At 43.9% G+C, this 16,904-nt stretch overlaps 1 protein-coding gene and 1 long non-coding RNA gene across 2 annotated transcripts in view; one reads left to right on the forward strand and one right to left on the reverse strand.

The window, feature by feature from the left end:
• RAB30 (RAB30, member RAS oncogene family) overlaps nucleotides 1–2,547 on the reverse strand; it is a 64,232-nt gene extending 61,685 nt beyond the window's left edge. The window contains exon 1 of the mRNA XM_077807616.1: nucleotides 2,418–2,547. The gene's annotated coding sequence lies outside the window, so the exon portion shown is untranslated. The remainder of the gene's footprint in view (nucleotides 1–2,417) is intronic.
• A 317-nt stretch (nucleotides 2,548–2,864) lies between these two features.
• Nucleotides 2,865–10,226, forward strand: LOC144259431 (uncharacterized). Its single transcript, XR_013344842.1, has 2 exons — nucleotides 2,865–5,281; nucleotides 5,406–10,226. It is a non-coding gene; the product is annotated as an uncharacterized LOC144259431 (long non-coding RNA).
• The last annotated feature ends 6,678 nt before the right edge of the window (nucleotides 10,227–16,904 follow it).

Raw genomic sequence — 16,904 nt, forward strand, 5'->3', positions numbered from 1 at the left:
TTTAACTCTAATTATTGCTATTTTATTATATAGGACCAGAATGCTAACACTTTAGACAAACTCATTATTATTTAGAGAAATTCATTAATTCAGCAACATGATTAAACAAGCATATGTGAAAACAATGAATAAGAATGCAAGATGGGCATAAATATACAGGCACAGTAATTAGATTAGGGACCACCATCCCCCCCAATGAATCCCCTACTATATAGGTTTCGCATATCATTAATTTACCAAATACACTTTCAAACTGCAGTTCCAGCGCTTGCTCTTCATAGCCTACAAAATCACTGCTGTAAAGGTTCCTCTCTTACAGCCAACAGGAGAAGTCGTATATTAAATTACGCACTCACTCCCTTGACCAAAAAAAGAGGGGGAGAGGGACGCCATTCCAGGAAATAAAAGTCTAAAAAACAAAAGGCAACTGGACTGCATGCACTGCTGTTCCTCTCCTTTAACTTAGCAACAACAAGGAAGGAAGGAAAATGAAGAGATAAAAAAAATATGAGATTTGATTTAGCTGAGGAATGTTTACCCCTCAGGAATTTAGTTGCAAGATAAGATCACATAAAATGTTCTGCATTACACATTGACTCCACAACCATTGTGTTAGTGTTTACAACCACTTTAATCAAAAGATACAGGGAGTTTCATTGTCCACATTGCACTCATGTCACACATCCCTTAGCATTGCAATTCCAAGGAAAGTCTGCCAAAGGACAAAACAGTCACAGTTACACAAGAGTAACGCAGAAGCAAATATGCGGGGGTGGGGGGGGGTTCAGTCACTGGAGTAGATAAACTTTGAAGGGACCCAGACGGGAGATGCTGCAAATGCTGCAGTGAAGCAAAACTGTGTGTGTGCTGCTAATATAGTGTTATACAAAAGAAAGTAGATTTCTCTGGAGTATACTTGTAATTGCAGTGATGATATAGTTTTAGAAAAGAATAAATAATATATTGCAACTTGTTATGGTAGCACTATTCATGCAAACATCTCAAAGCACGTAACAAAAGCAGGCATTAACCCCATTTTACAGATGTGGAAACTGAAGCAAGTGACTTTCCCCACAGAGCTAAGGAGAGAACTGGGAAAAGAACCCAGACCCCTCATCCCCAAATCCTGTACTCTTCACTGCACCGTCTCCAAAGAAAGTGAGGACTGCATTGTGAAACTGTGTTGGATTCTAGAGTTAATTTTATAGCATTTAGTCCAGCTGTTGGTTTAAAAGTATATATTCACTCACACTATTCAAAAATAAATCTGAAAAAGCTGAAATAGCTAAGAGCCAGCCACACACTTCAAGTGTCTTTTTCCCCTGAAAGAGACAAGGAATAGATCTAACAAAAATCCACAATGCACACACAATAGCCCCAGGGCCCCCCCCCAAAATATTTTTTCCCTTTTCCATCACCAGTCCCATGTCCCTCACCAACCAGAAACACTCCTATCTCATAGCACCTTGGCACCATTAAGCAATAGCAAATTAAGGTCAATCCCATTTGCTGCTATTTTCAACATTGAGATGGCAAATTGTACCAGGATTCCCTCCAGTTATTTGTTACTAAAAACTGTATCCTAGGGAAGTATAATCAAATGACTACTTATTTATTACTGTTTGCTTAAAGTTGCAACAGAGTTTTAAAAAAAAATTTAAAAAAAAAAATCGACAGATGTTCACTTTTTCAAACACTCAGAATTAACCATATTTTAAAAAGAGAATATTCTTAATAAAAACAAGTCAGACTTAAACGTCCTGTGGCTGGCTAAAAAGAATACTGACACAGAAATGTGAAGTGTGTGTTGTGCTTTTATTTTTACACACATATTTTAACATGATTGAGCCTACTACTGTGGCTATTTCTAATATGTTATCCTGAAGGTGTAGAGAAAGGGAAAGAAAGCATTTCACATAAATAGTAAGTCTGCTATTTAAAATATATCACCCATTTGTTCTTTTAAACACAAGAAAAAAAGGCAATAAAGTATTCCAAAACTAAATTTAAGTCACTACTTTATTCCCCTATAAATCAGCTCTTTTGAAATGCATCAAGCATTTTTTAAAAAAATGAAACTAGAATAAATCCACATCTCAATTGCTTCTTCCTCTCCACACCAGACACACAACCCCTCCAACATCTGTATACGAACGGGAATCAACACTGTCTGATAATCGTTCTGCAGGCAAGTCTAGCTCTGTAAGGATTTTCCACACGCAACCGCCCCTCTAACAAATAATAATCCAGTTTATAGACAACTCAATGCACAGAAAAAAAAAAGGTTTATTTTTTCCCCAGTGGTACCCATGCCGCCCCCAAATAGCCCTGCACAGAACCTCCCCCATCAATTGCACTTTTCTGACTTAAAAATACATATTACAGACAAGTTGATAGAAAGAAATCACAGAACTCACCTGGATTTGGGATTTTCCCCCCTTCCCCTGCGAAACCATAAAACAAGACGCAACGTGGGATTCAATCACCTAGACATGGGGCAGGGCTTGCACCTCCCTTGGGATGTCTATATGGTCCCCCTCCCCTTTGCTTGGGATTTAGTCGCTGCCCGAGCGCTTCAGCAGCAGGGGGAGGAGGCGATAGCGTAGCACAATGAATTGCAGTGCAGAAACCTCCCCTGCCTGTTTTGCAATGACATCATCCCTATGGCCAGGGTGGGAGGGAAGGGGGGGAAGCCTCCCATTGGCCCCTTAAGATCGGCGGTGCGGCATTCTGGAATTTGTAGTTCGCTCCCATGTCTCGCAGCAGGCCCCGGGCGCACGGAGAACTACAACTCCTATAAGGTTCTGCGCCGCGCAGCCGCGGAGAAAACGGGGTGGGGAGAGACGGAGAGGGGGCGCTCGGCGGCCATGTTGGTGGTGTTGGGTTCGCCGTTCGGGCGGAGGAAAGGCCGGGGAAATCGGATTAAAATGTCGGCAAGGGGAGGGCGGGAGCTGAATGCTCAGGGTCGAGTAAGGAAAGGGAGGAAACAGCGAGGGGGTCGCGCCGCTTCTCTCTCTCCAGACGGACGGGTGGGCGCGGCGGCCAGTAGACCGCGCAGTGCGTTCGGTTATCACCCGCTCCCCCAGCCTTGACGGTGCGGCGTGCTTAAATCCCCCCCCCCCCCGCGAGGGGTCAACCGTGGTGAAGGGGGTGGGGGGCGGTTGCCGAGTAGGAGCGTGCGCGGAACAGCCCGGACGGAGCCCTAGTTGCGCCCGGCTCCCTCTGCCCCGCGGACGGCAGCGGCGCGAGGCCTCTGGCCCATCAGAGCGAGGCCCGCGGGTGAGCGAGCGAGCGGCGTGGGAGACCCCCCTGCAAGCCCCAGGGCTGTCCCTGCTGGGCGGGGCTGGGAGGGTGGCGCGCGGGGGCTCCCAGCAGCCCGACGCGGAGCGCCGGAGGGTGGTGCCCGCGTGGCGCAGTGCCGGAGGGCCCGGCCGGGCCCGCCCGCCGGCGCAGCGGGAAGAAGCGTAACGGCCGGTCTGCAGGCCGGCGAAGGCGCGCGAGCTGCGCGTGGGTCGCTGCGAGGCGGGGGCGGGGGGGGCTCGGGCGGGAGTCGGGCCCAGGCTTTAGTCCCGCTCGGGCTCCGGGCCTCGCCCGCGTGACCGTGCTCCTGGGGCGCCGGGGCTTTTCCAGGGGGCGCCCGCTGTGGCCGTGGGGGCAGAAAGCTCGAGCTGGGGCGGGGGCGCACGGCAAGCGGTGGTTCAAGGCTGCTGCGTTCGGTGCTGCGCCGCGTCTTCGGGGGGCGCGGCTCCACTGGCGTGTGAGGAGCGGCACTAATCGAGCTCGGGGTTCACAGATGCGTGGCTAGGCCTGTGTCCCGTAGGACTGTTCTTGCCGTTCGTCCACGGAAGTAGGTGTTTTCCCACCGTACCTGTGTGGGCATTTAGTAGCACTGAGGAGTCCCGCAAGACACCAAGGCAATGGACAACGTCATCTGAGGCCAGAGGCTCCCCATGCTGTGCATGTGATCAGTTCCCTGAAGACTTTCCCCTCTTTTTTCCAGCATTCTCTCAGTCTTGGCTGGATTCAGCTCTTCTTCATCCAGGTGGTGATTGCAGTTGGGCATTGTTGGGAGACTTCTTTATTAGCTTGCTTAGGAAAGGGAAGTTAGATGTTGGGTAGTAATTTGTGAGACTTCCTGCTTCAAGCACAGGTTCCTTCTAATATTAGGCCCACTGTTGCAGGCTTTAGGGTGGATAGTGCTCCTTCCCCTCATCAAAGGCAGGGTTTATAGCATCTGTTAGTTAGGGGGCCAGGCTGTTTTGTTTTTACCATGCAGGAAGGAGGCCCTGTCTGCACTTAGACTCGTGATGACATGTGATTGTCAAATTCCTGAAAGGGATAATAGGAGTTTTGGGTCCTGCTCTCAGCTGGTTCTTGGTGGATGAAGAGGCCATCAGGGATGCAGGTGATCTCTATGCTTTCTCACAGCAAGTGGGGGTGCGGGAGGCAGTTGTAGAGGTCTCCTGTAAATTATTCATAATCCCTTCTTAGGTTGGCATACCAAACCATGTAAAGTGGTGTTAAAGTGCTTAAAAAAAAGGGGTGGGGGGCGGGGGCCAGAAGAACACTCAGGCTGCCCTTGGAAGTAGATAGAGTACATCAAGCATCTGTTTAAGACAGGCCTTCATGGTAGCAACTGGTAGTTTTATCTTGTCTGTTTGCCATAGTGTGAGCACTACAGTGGGAGGGACTGGGTATGGTGAGAAGTCTTTGTACAAAACATTTCTTGAGTAACTTTATCAGGCACTTATTAAATTTGTTCTCTTTCAGGATATACGGATATTGAGGAAATGGAATGCAACTGTTCCTTCCCTGCCCCTCTTTTTAAGCTGCAGGTACCCATGATCAGAGTTTTGAGCCAACACTCTGCCTTCTCCCTCCTCCTACAAAACTACCAGTTGGGATTGATGGAGAGGATGTACTTTAGGCCTTCTTTTAGCTGGAGTCAAATAAAAATATTGCTATGTTAGTCACTGAAGAAAAGGTAAATGATGGTGTATGTTGTTGGATCAAAATGGCAAAAATGTCTTACACCTCATGGTTCCTCTTTCAGATTTATGTGGATGTTACAAAAAAGCAGTTTTACCCAGTGCAGCAGTCTTTTCCTAGTTTCTTCACTGCCTGAGTCAGTATCTGCTGGAATAATTTGTGCTAAGGAGGAGAAATAAGGGTTTTTTTAAGAGGGTTGGGATATATAATTGAAGAACAGCTGTCTAAGCTTTTCAAATTAAATCTGGCCTAGATCTGTGCAGCTGGAACCTCTTCATATTAAGCAAAAGTGGTAAGTATTTTGATGGAGTACTTAAATAATGTTTGTTTTTTCCTTCTGTAAAATATTTTAGCAGATAACATACAGAACAGTGTTGTCAGAGATGAATCAGACTGCTTTTTCGTCTTTAAGACAGGCTTCCTGACCAGCAAACAGTGAAGTGTGGTGTGCAGATTCTAGAAACAACTTTCTTCAATGGATGATGTGTGGGAAGCTGCTTTGTACACCTTCATGGCTTTCCTCTATTTTTAGGAATACACAGTTTTACTTTGATTCCAATGTTTTGTTTGCCTAAAGAAAATAGGTTTCTTCTTCCATGAAGACAAAGAAGGTTGATGCTCTTGTCACAGCAGTTGCCAGGGAAGGCTAACTTAAAGCAGGGGGCAGTTGCAACATCAAGTTGGCTTGTAAGTCTGGTGCATGAGAAGTGGTATAGAATAGATTGTTGTATTACATAATTCATCCCCCCTCGCCCGTGGAGCTTTCCAATCTTTATTACTGTCAATCTGCTGCCATCTGATGTTCATTAATCACAATTTGCCCTGGCCTTCAGAAGTTTCACTTTGTCATACTGTGAATCTGTGAAGTAATTTCTAGGTTTTCAAACACTGGGTATAATTTCAAGTTACACAACAGGCTCACATGCGGACACTGTAGTGCTGACTCTAGTGTTGCAAGAGATGGTGCTGTAATAGTGGAAGTGCTGTCATTTTGGTAAACATGCTAAGTTTTCAGGTGCTGTAGCTGAAGATGGAGCTTGACACTTCTCAAAATGAGGTGAATCCTTTGTTTAGTCTAATACCGCTTTTGTCAGTAGACACTGGAGTGCGTTTAAACCTCAGCCCGTTACATTTGCCTGTACTTGCACTGTTAGTGTAATCTAACCTTTTATGACAGGAAGACACTTTAGATTGTCACAATTGTGAAAATGACTGTAGTCCAGTGGTTTTCAAACTTTTTTCTGGGAACCCAGTTGAAGAAAATTGATGCCCATGACCCAGCAGAGCTGGGGATGAGGGGTTTGGGACATGGGAGGGGGCTCAGGGCTGGGGCAGAGGGTTGGGATGTGGGAAGGAGGTCAGGACTGTGGGCTGGTGGTGCAGGCTCAGGTGGGACTGGAGATGATGGGTGCAGAAGGGGGTCAGGGCTCTGGCCTGGGAATGAGGGGCTCTGGGTTTGGGATACAGGCTTGCCTCTGGTGGCTCCTGCACAGCTGGGGTGCAGAGACAGGCTTCCCACCTGTCCTGGCACTGCAGACCACACTGCTCCCTGGAAGTAGCCAGCAGCTCCAGGTCCTAGGCAGAGGAACAAGCAGCTCTGTCTGGCTCTCACCTGCAGGCACTCCCTGCCTGCTCTCCCCCCATCCCCACCTCTGGGAACAGTGGGAGTGCAGAGCTGGTGCTTGGGCAGCATGCGGAGCTCTGTGGCCCACCTGCCTACAAGCTGGACCTGCTGGCTGCTTCCAGGGCACAGCATGGTGTCAAAACAGGTAAGGACTACTAGTTTTTAATTGGCCAGCCACTGGGGTCCCTGGGTGCTGAACAAGGCTACCTTGCATTCTGTGACTCAGGACTGGGTTGTGACCTGAACTTTGAAAACCACCGTGGTAGTCCATATCTTTCATCTGACTGAGCAGCTGAAGAAAAAAGTGTCCTTGAAAATAAAACTTAAGTTTCTGGTGAGCATACTCTGTTCTTAATAGAACAGAATGGTCTGTGTGGAGGTAGACCCTTTCTGGGAAGGAAACAAAGGTATTTGAACATGTATAATCTTTTCCTTCCAGGCTTTACAGTATTTAGGTTAAGATGAAAAAGTAAGCAGAAATCTACATAACCAAGTTCATCTGTAGAAATGCAAGTATGAGACTGCAGCTCTTCAGAATGAAAGCCTTATTGTCTGTCTTTCAGGAAATTCTTGTTTTGTGAATTGTAACAATTCACTGCAGGCTCATGTAATGGAAGCAAATCCACACCCAATGTAACAATAGCTCACACATGAGACTTTGTGCACAAAAATAGAAAATTCAGAGATGTGGTTCCTACTTGAATTACAACATGGTCATGGTAGACACAGCTGTAAGGTATATAAAGGTTTAAAAAAATACAGGTACAGCTACTTTAAAAAAACCCACATACAATCAGCTCATTTGTGTGCCAAGTCTAAAGTGCAGAGTCCCAGATATCAAAGGAACATAGAACTTGGAGTTAGAGCTGCTCAATTTTTTCCATAACATTTTTAATTGGAAAATGTTCAAGGGACAATGTGTCAGTTTTCTCACCTGGAAATTTTGAAGCAAAGTTTTAAAATCAACCTGAGCTGACAGTTTGGTTTTTGGAAACTGAAAAAGGCAGGGAAGAGAACAAACCCAACACTGCTTTTCCAGTTGTAAAACTGAGAAGAGGTATCCTAACAAACTTCTTTAGCTGCTGCCTCTTCCCTGTCATCTCTCCCCTGCCCCCTTTTTCTAGCGTGGAAGAAGGGAATACTGAAAACACGTGACAAAAAATGGAACTATGACATTTTAAGTCAATGAAAAATGGCATCATTTTTGAAGTAAAACTTCAGAAAAAGCTTTGGTTTCTGACTAACTATAGTTATCTTGCATGGGAAAAACCCATGTTATGTTTAAAGTTGACTATAGTTGTCAGCTGCTGGAATTGAACTAATTATCTTGTGTCTTTCAGCTTAAGGATACCACAGTGCTTTAACTACAGAAGAATCTCTTCATGTATCATGGACGTCTTTCTCCTCAGTTCAATACCACTTACATGACAGAACAGGAAGTAAAATATACTGCAAATCTTAGCCATTAAGTTCCTAGAAATCCTATTGCTGCTGCAGCAGACCCTTACTAGGAACTTCCTGGCAGCAGTGGGGATACAACGGAGATCTTCCTGATCTAGAACTCAAGCCCCTCTCACTTTAGCTAGAGGAGAATGTTTGTAGTAGAGGAATTATCCTGTAGAGTGAAGTTACTTTCCCTCTAGCAAACAGAGCACATGCAAGTCAGCTCCTTACAATGTTATCCAATAAACACTTCAGGGAGAGTAATACAGGTGATATGTAACTTCTAAAAGTGAGGGCAGGCTTCATGATCAGTTAACGTGTGCCCTCAGGAAAAAATAGCAGCACGTGACCCATGGCTTATCTTTATCTGTACTCTACCTCCCTTAATTCCAAGCCAGATGATTTGAAGCAGCGGGAAGAGTGCCAAATGCTGACTGGTCAACATTTCTTAGAGTTGACTGAGGTCTAGAAAGGTCCCCTAGCCAAGTAGTAATCTAGTGTTACTCTCCAGAGCTTTTTTTACTCTTTAACAGTCTGATCACACAAGATGATATGGATACAGCCTGAGCTAGCACCCTAACTATTCCATGGTTTTGATATGCTGAGAACTATTTTCAAGCCCAAAACACTTCCTAAACACAAAGCTATTTTGAAGAAGGTTGAAAGTAACCCATGGAACTCCAGTTAACAACCCCCCCTCCATTTCCCACCCCTCGTACAACTTAAAAGCCAAATGTTTTAGTCTGGAAATGAACTGTTGAGAGCTAATCATTTTACTACTGCTGTGCAAGTCTTCCTCTACTGCCCACTGAACTTAACTCAGCTCCCTGAAATTTGCAAAGATACTCATGTAAAGGGGAAGATAGCTGTATACAAAAAGGCAAAAATTTAATCTTATTTCCTATTCGAGGGATTAACTTTCCGTATAGTCTAAGAATCCTTTATCTGCATTTGGAGAGCACAGGCTCTGCCAAAGTTCCATTAGCTTCCATATTGCTCAGCCTAGTCAGGTCCAGTTGCCAGATTAAGGCCACAGGTCTCAACATGTTTTAAAAAAAATCCACTAAACTGCATATGCTTCTTGCTATATGCTATAGCTTTAAACTTGCATGCTCTCCATACACTTACATAAAATACCATAACTCATATTACATAACACCTGTCTGCTGTTGCTCAACTCCAGCAGCACATTACACTGAGGAAAAACATGTACCTGATAAGACTAGGTACCTTCACTACACATTTATGGCCTGATTTACAGAAGTCCTGTCTGCCCTCAGATCCCACTAATGATCATGGGAGTTGCAGAATCCTAGCACCTGTGACAGGCCATTAACTTAAAAAATAAAGTGATTTTTTTTTTAAATTGCAAAAAACCCCCACCTCCCTAAAGGTAAGATTGAAAAAAAATAGGTGGGTTTCTGGCAGGCTTCAGTATATCTGTGGGATGTGTGTAAGAGTGGGAGCTAGCGAGTGAAAGGCAATGGGGGGGTTGCAGAAAGAGGCTGATACACATAGTTGCTGGTCCTGTGCGTCCCTTCTGTTTACCTTCTAGTGTTCTGCATTATAGGGGACTAGGGAGACAGGACTTCTATGACTCATGTCATTGTCTCTACTTTTGTGCACTCCTTTATTTCCCACCATTCCACTTCTGCTTCCATTCCCTTGCTTGATTCTTTGCACACCAGTCTGCTTTCTTTATAAAAACCTTGCTTCCAGGAAAGCTTGGAAGCACTGCTGACACTACCTTGGGTTCTCTGCCAGCTTCCCTTCCAGGCTGAGTAGTTCAGGTGGTTTCATTTGGCAGTATTATGACATGTAATAGCATGTAACCTAGAGGAGTGTGAGTAAGAGGCTAATTCCTGGCACCAGTTCACTTCAGTCACTTTTACATGTGGTCATGCTGCTATCACATAAAAAGGATATTATCCAGTAGTTACTCTTAACAGTAGTTGGTTTCAGTTTGCACTACCTCTATGTAGAGGGCTACTGTTCTGCCCTTGCAAAGATTTGGAAAAAAAAAAAAAAAAAATACAGGGTAGGAGAGAAGTAACTGGATTGCTTATTTGCCCCACCTCTTGATTTTGGAATTTATACAGAATATTACCATGGCACTAGTTTACCATTTAGCCTTTGGATTTAATAAAGGAATTTATGGTTATTTATACAATTGCTCTAAATATCCCCAAAAGGTAATTAATTACCTCAACAGTAATATAACAAGCATTTGATCAGGATACTTAAATTGGGTAAAGTCAGGGCTGCTTAGATCCATTTTGGTCAGCTCCAACTTGATCAGATCAGTGCTAGGAATTAATTTGAGCTTTTTATATCCTTTAAACAGACAAGTAATTTCATTGCCAATTATCAGGTGTTAGCTAAGATCATATGGGAGTTTTATATAGTCATTTATTGCACCTGGTATCCAACTAACTTGTTACTTCAGGCCAAACCTCAAGATAGATAACACTGGTATTCTGAAGGGTCACTAAGTTTAACATTCTCCTGGTCTCTTTTTGGTCACATGTTTTGGGCCTACTCAAGCTAATATCCCAACTCTGTTTTAAAGCCATACTTTACCCAGATCTAAGGTGACCCTATATTCTCACACTTGAGCAGCAGGACCTAGAATTTTTTGTGTCGTGCTATTCCTCCAACTCTAAGCATTGGGTCCAAAGTGCATTAAAATGAATGGGAGTCTTTCCAATGAGCTTTAAAATCAGGCCCTGATCGCAGTCAGGAGCTATATATACACACATCTCATTGCAGCAGGGGATTTAGAAATTTTCAATTCTCTCCTCCCCTAGGAAGACCTTCCACTAGGTTGGGAGGGAAGGAGTTGGCTGTGTATGCTAGGGAGGGCAATGATGTGGGTTGATTCTCAACTGTTTTGGCTAGGCTTTCATACTATGCGGGGGTGTTCTCAATGTTTTGAGGCACAATGGTCCTTTATTTCTGTTCTGCCCTTTAGCAGATATACCATTTTTTAAAAAGAGTAAAGCTTTGACACTTTTAAACAGTGTGTAATTTAAAAAAAAAGTTTCAGAAGTGAAAAAAAAAAAGTATGGCTTAGGGCGCTAACCTTTTGATCAACATTAGTAGAGGATTTTTTTTTTCCTCCCAATCTAAGAAACACATAACAGTTTGAGCAGAGAGCTAAATGGCTATTTTTGCCATGTGCTTATTCAAGGAGTGCAGGCTGTATGTAATTCTCACAACCCTATTTTTGTGGTAAATTGATTTTTGGTTACAGCAAAATGCTGTTCTGTACCTGTGACAGCCTCCTTTATGTGAGCAAACACTGGAACAGCTACTGAACTCTGCTGCTTGGTAGGGTTATGCTGATGGATATTTACTTAGCGTTTGTCTACACTTAACATATGCTGCTGTAGCACTTCAGTGTAGGTACTACCTCTGCCAATGGGAGGAATTCTTCCATTGGTGTAGATAATCTACCTCCCCCAGAGGTAGGAGTTAGGTTGACAAGAGTTTTTCCATCAACACAACACTCTCCACACAGGGATTTGGGTCATCTTAATCATGGATTTTTCACAGTCTGATGGACACAATTAAACCAACCTAATTTTCTAGTTTAGACCAGGGTTTAGAAACCTCTCTGTGGAGGAGGGGCAAAGGAGAACTTGCCCTACCCTAGGTAACATTTTACCCATCCTTGGCTCGTTAACGCTCATCTTGTAAGTCTGACTCATGAGCCAGTGGACTGTTTGGCAGCATTTTTCCAGCAGGTGGTTTTCAAGCCTGCAATTACACCTTTTAAAATTGGGTCTGCAAGCAGTGTTGGAGGCTGCTGGCTACAGCTCTATTAAAGGTTTCAGAGTAGCAGCCGTATTAGTCTGTATTCGCAAAAAGAAAAGGAGTACTTGTGGCACCTCAGCGACTAACCAGTTTATTTGAGCATAAGCTTTTGTGAGCTACAGCTCACTTCATCTGATGAAGCTCACAAAAGCTCATGCTCAAATAAATTGGTTAGTCTCTAAGGTGCCACAAGTACTCCAGCTCTATTAAAGGCAGATAACTAGGTGAGAACTTACGGGCACTTCATTACCAAATTAAGGTGTATGAGGCCTGGTCTACACTACACAAGTTGACCTAAGGCAGCTTGCTTCTATTTAGTTAGGTTAGTGTACAATATATCCTTGTCCTGACGATGTAAGCGCCTTACTACACAGCCATAAGTCCACCACCTCCACAAGAGTTGTAGGGCTTATGTCAATGTAATGAGGGTGATGCAGTGTGTAGAAACTATTACTTAAGGCTTTGTCTACACCAGTGGTTCTCAGACTTTTTGTACTGGCAACTGCTTTCACACAGCAAGCCTCTGTTTATAAATTAAACTTTTTTTACATTTAACACTTAGTTATATTTGTTAAGAGCACTTTTCACAGCAGACTTGCTAGCTAGCTGGCTGGCATGTGCTCATGACCCCCACATAACTTTGCAACCCCCTGGGATCCCCAGTTTTATATATCCCCTTGGTTTATACCAGCACTTTAAAGTAAAAACTTGTCGGGGGGGGTTCTCCCCCCCAACCAACATAAGTTTTGCCAACAAAATGCTGGTGTGGACGGTGCTGTTGGCAGGAGATGTGAAAGCTAGGGGGCAGATGAGCTCTCAGCCCCCCACACTGCCCCTCTTCAATCAGTGGAAGTGCTCCTAGTGAGGACGTGCACCACTGACAGAAGGAGGGAGGGTAGTGTGGACATCACTTACTGTGGTGGCTGTAAGTCAACCTACCATTGGTCAACTTAGGGCTGCAGTGTAGATATGCCCAGAGATCTACAGAATGAGCAAGGTAGAGTGTAGGTGTTGTGGCCTCAGTACAGTTTTATGTATTTTGTTTCCTCTAGGTTCTGTGCAACTGTAACTTTCCACCTGATGAGAGAGTGAATTTGCACAAGCGTGGGGGTGGGAGGAGAAGAAATGTCACATGTAAAGAAAGATGGGCAAAGGGCTACATCTTTGTGTGAAGGATTCTACCTGTGAACTTACAGAGCAAATATTATTTTGCCTCCCCCAGGTTCTAACATTGGTGAGTTTTGAACACTCCTTTAATTAAGCTGTCTGGCAAAACAAGTGTGCTGAGGAAATACAGATCTGTGGCCATAGCAGCTTCAGAATGAAACACATAAAATTCTTTGGAATTGCTTTTACTATTTTAGTGAGCATCAATTAGAGTAACTGTGCACCAAAGGTTATGTAGTCACAGCCACTGTTCCCTCTAAGCTGTGTGCGTGCACACAGATCCTAAGCCCCACGCAAACGGCAAAACACTATGCATAAAAATTTGCACAGAAGCACAAATTTTTTGCTCGCACGGCCCATCAAAAATTAGAGGGAACATTGGTCACAGCCCTTACTAGGCCTCTTGGGAGCAAAATGGTACAGGGCCCTTCTCAATCTCTTGCTTAAGCCTGCTCAAATTGTCACTCTCTGGGGAGCACCACAGCTACTGGTGTGAGACAACCTGCTGCAAATAGATAGCTGGAGAGGAAGCCTGGAGTTGGCTCCACCCCCACCTTTTGCTACTTAGGCAGCTAGGGAGGAACCAAGGGCTCTATGAAAAGAATTGAATTAGCTTACTCCTTCCCCAGAGCAAGGGGGAGGGAGAAATCAGAAGTCATGGTTTGTGCTCAGGTCTGCTCCCGTAGCGGAGCAGCTACACCCTGCCCTTTATTCAGGACAGATAGTAAAGTTGCAGTCAAGCTGTTAATGCAATCTATGTCTGAACTACTTAGGTTCTGTCTGTACTACTAAGCTTACTACTACTGCTAAGTAATATGTTTGGATTTACATGCAACATGGTGAATACTCTGTTACTGGCCTTGGTAGCTACATGGTATGCCTTTCTAGAGTCCTGGACTAGAATAGGATTATCTTCCTGAAACTAGTTCATAATACTGCTAATTTGCTGTACAAACTGGACCCCCTCATTTTTGTGTAACCAGTTTGCCTAGTCCTCTTTCCTCCCAGCTCTCAGGTGCAGCAGGTCTTCCCGGAATCCATTGAACCATAGGCTATTGATGTTGCTTTGCGGACATGTCCTCCAGGCAGTCTGTATCTTTGAGGCGTTATGGCACAACTGCCCAGATTTTTCCTCAATGCACTGATAGAAACATAATTCAGCAGCTATGTAATTGTGGCCATGTGATGGATATCCTCTTAGCTGAGACACCAGGCATGGAACCAGGGAACTTCAGCACTAAAAGCATGAGCTGCTCCAGATAGAGCTAAAGTTCTGTAATTAGGGGCTTTTAATTACTCATATCCTCTGTGAATTGGGCACAAAGGGGATGTATAACATTCACCCATGGGCTACAAACTTACAAAATTGGTTTGTGCACATGTAATCCAGACTATCAGTGTAGCTTTTTGTCCTTCTCTTGTAGCTAGGCCACAGAGAAGTTTGAGTTTGCTACTGGCTCTGTGCTAATGGACCGGATTGTTGAGCTCAGGCAGAGGTACATGCCTTTAGATCTAGAGATCCTAGGTCAGTCCTTGTGCACTACCTGATTAGGTGTGTTATATGACTGCTGTGGGAAAGCCTGCCATGTGAACAAAATTGTGCTTGTTGTAATTTGGGTCAGATGAGTTTGCCCTAAACTGGTTACAAAGACATTAGAGTGGACAGGCCCTAAGAAATATCTTCATCCATTCTTATGCCCCATCTGTGCTAAATGGTACTGTATTTAACTATAGCAGTACTGCTGCCATCTTACAACATGGATTGACTTTGTAGATGATGGGACCAAACTGAGCTTTAAATGCATACCCCTACAGCATGGTTCCTTAATGCATTTATAACATTGTTTGGTCCAAGTTTAGGCCTAACTAAGTTATGAAATGATCCATTTGAAGCACACTATTAAAACTGTAAAATTTGCAGCATATTATCATTGTGTTAAGTGATAATTATTACACAGTTGCTTTCCTAAGGAATTTATAATGTAAAAGACAGGCACAGAAAGGCCAAGAGTGGAAGGGGTTAGTTGACCTGAGTTTGAGAAGTATTATTTCTCTTCACCTGCTTCTCCCCATTGTCTAGTGAAGTTGTAGACAAAGGGCCACTGTCCACTTTTTACTCCTTTTTGTAAAAGGAAAGCTGTGAAAGTCTACTCCAAAAATGCTGGCCACCAGGGGTTGGATAAAAACGTCTTGGCCCCTCAGTATCAGATTGCCAGCTAGAGCTTATGACTCTGGTTCAGAAAAATGTGTCTCTTAAGAGGCTGAAGTGTTGGCAGGTAGTGGAATTAAGGTTGTTAGTCTCTTTATGTATTTTGACTATACATTTAACATATTGTTCTGACGGTAACTGGATAATCCAATTTTACTGTACATTTTACTTCTCTGCTAAATGACTGGGTTGTGAAAAGCCTTCCATTTAGGAACAATTAAATCTTAAAAAGTTAAATGGGTACTGGACAAAGTTGTAGTTCAGGCAGGCTTGTGTTGTGTAGGCATTCCCACACTCCAATGTATTAAAGTCCCAGTCCAAAACAGGAAGAGACTGACAATTTTGCCAAATTGTAGGGTAATTCTCTGACAGAAAAATGTTGACCGAGGACAAGACCTCGGCCAACCAGAAGAGCTTCACTCTTGTCTGAAGTGGGATATGAGCGCTAGGACTATTCTACACTACAAAGGTTTTGCTGGTACAGCTATTCCAGTATAGCCAGATAGCCAAAGCCCTCTAGCGAAGAGAACACGTACTGGCAAAACAAGTTATTTTGCGGATGTAGTTAAACCACCTCCCCTGTATGACAAACTATGCTCAAGGCTGTGTTGCTGTAATAGCTGAATCTACACAGGGTTTGTTTTTTGCACCAGCATAGACATATTGGTTAGGGGTATGGTTATTTGTAGGGTAGATCTGCCCCTAGTCTCCAGAGGTTAAGGGGCATAGATACCCATTGTAATTTTAAAAAATTGAGCCTGATTCATCTGTTTTGTTCAGGTGAGCTAACCCTATTTTACCCTGAGGTAAGGGGTGTAACAATCAGGCCTTTTGCCTTATTGTGTAATTAAATATGAACACAGCACACACTGATTTTTAACTATATGAACTTTAAGTAGTACAGTGCTAGATAAAACTGGTGCAGTTTTCCTTGGGAGTAGACTTTGTGTTGGGGCAGTGGCATTGTGTAAGACAAATCCAATAAACAGTCAGTAGTTCCTTTTGCTAACCAATGCTTGATGGGTGGAAGAAAGTCTTAAATTGCTAGACTCTTGAATAATAGCAAGAAGTGACAATAAAATTCCCCAAGTAGTTCCAACCATAGCAAACCTAGGGTGGGTAATTCCTGTTTCAAAACAGGACTGATTAGATAGCACTTTGTGAAACTAGACAATGAATAAGCCAGAAATGAGCTTGAATCTCAATTGGAATCCAAGTGTCCCCAAAGGGGTGTTTCAATTTGAGGGCTTGGTTTTGACCCATGTCCAGACTTGTTTGTTTTTTTTAAATGAAAAAATTTCCCAAAGTTTCAGCTAACTAATTTCCTCCAAGGGACTCCTATAGACTATAAATGTTATAAGGAATATAAATTCTACATGCTCTACAAATATATTATAACCTGTAATCAGGAAACACTCACCTCTCATGAGTACCCCCGTCAGAGTGTGTGTCTACATGCACTGTCTGTTTGTGGTGGGTCTTCAGTGACTCAGACCTCCAGTTGAGCCACACACTGTATGTGAAATAAAAACCCTTTCCAAGGAAACAGTCTGACCGGGGGCCTATCCCAGTATCCCTGAGTTGGCCTTTCTTTCCCTGTAGGCCTCCAGGGTTCAGGCCCTTAATTAGTCTGGCAGGCTTTAATATAGTCTCAGC

Source organism: Eretmochelys imbricata, chromosome 1 (genome assembly GCF_965152235.1).
Source record: "Eretmochelys imbricata isolate rEreImb1 chromosome 1, rEreImb1.hap1, whole genome shotgun sequence".
In the NCBI taxonomy this organism is placed as follows: Eukaryota; Metazoa; Chordata; order Testudines; family Cheloniidae; genus Eretmochelys; species Eretmochelys imbricata.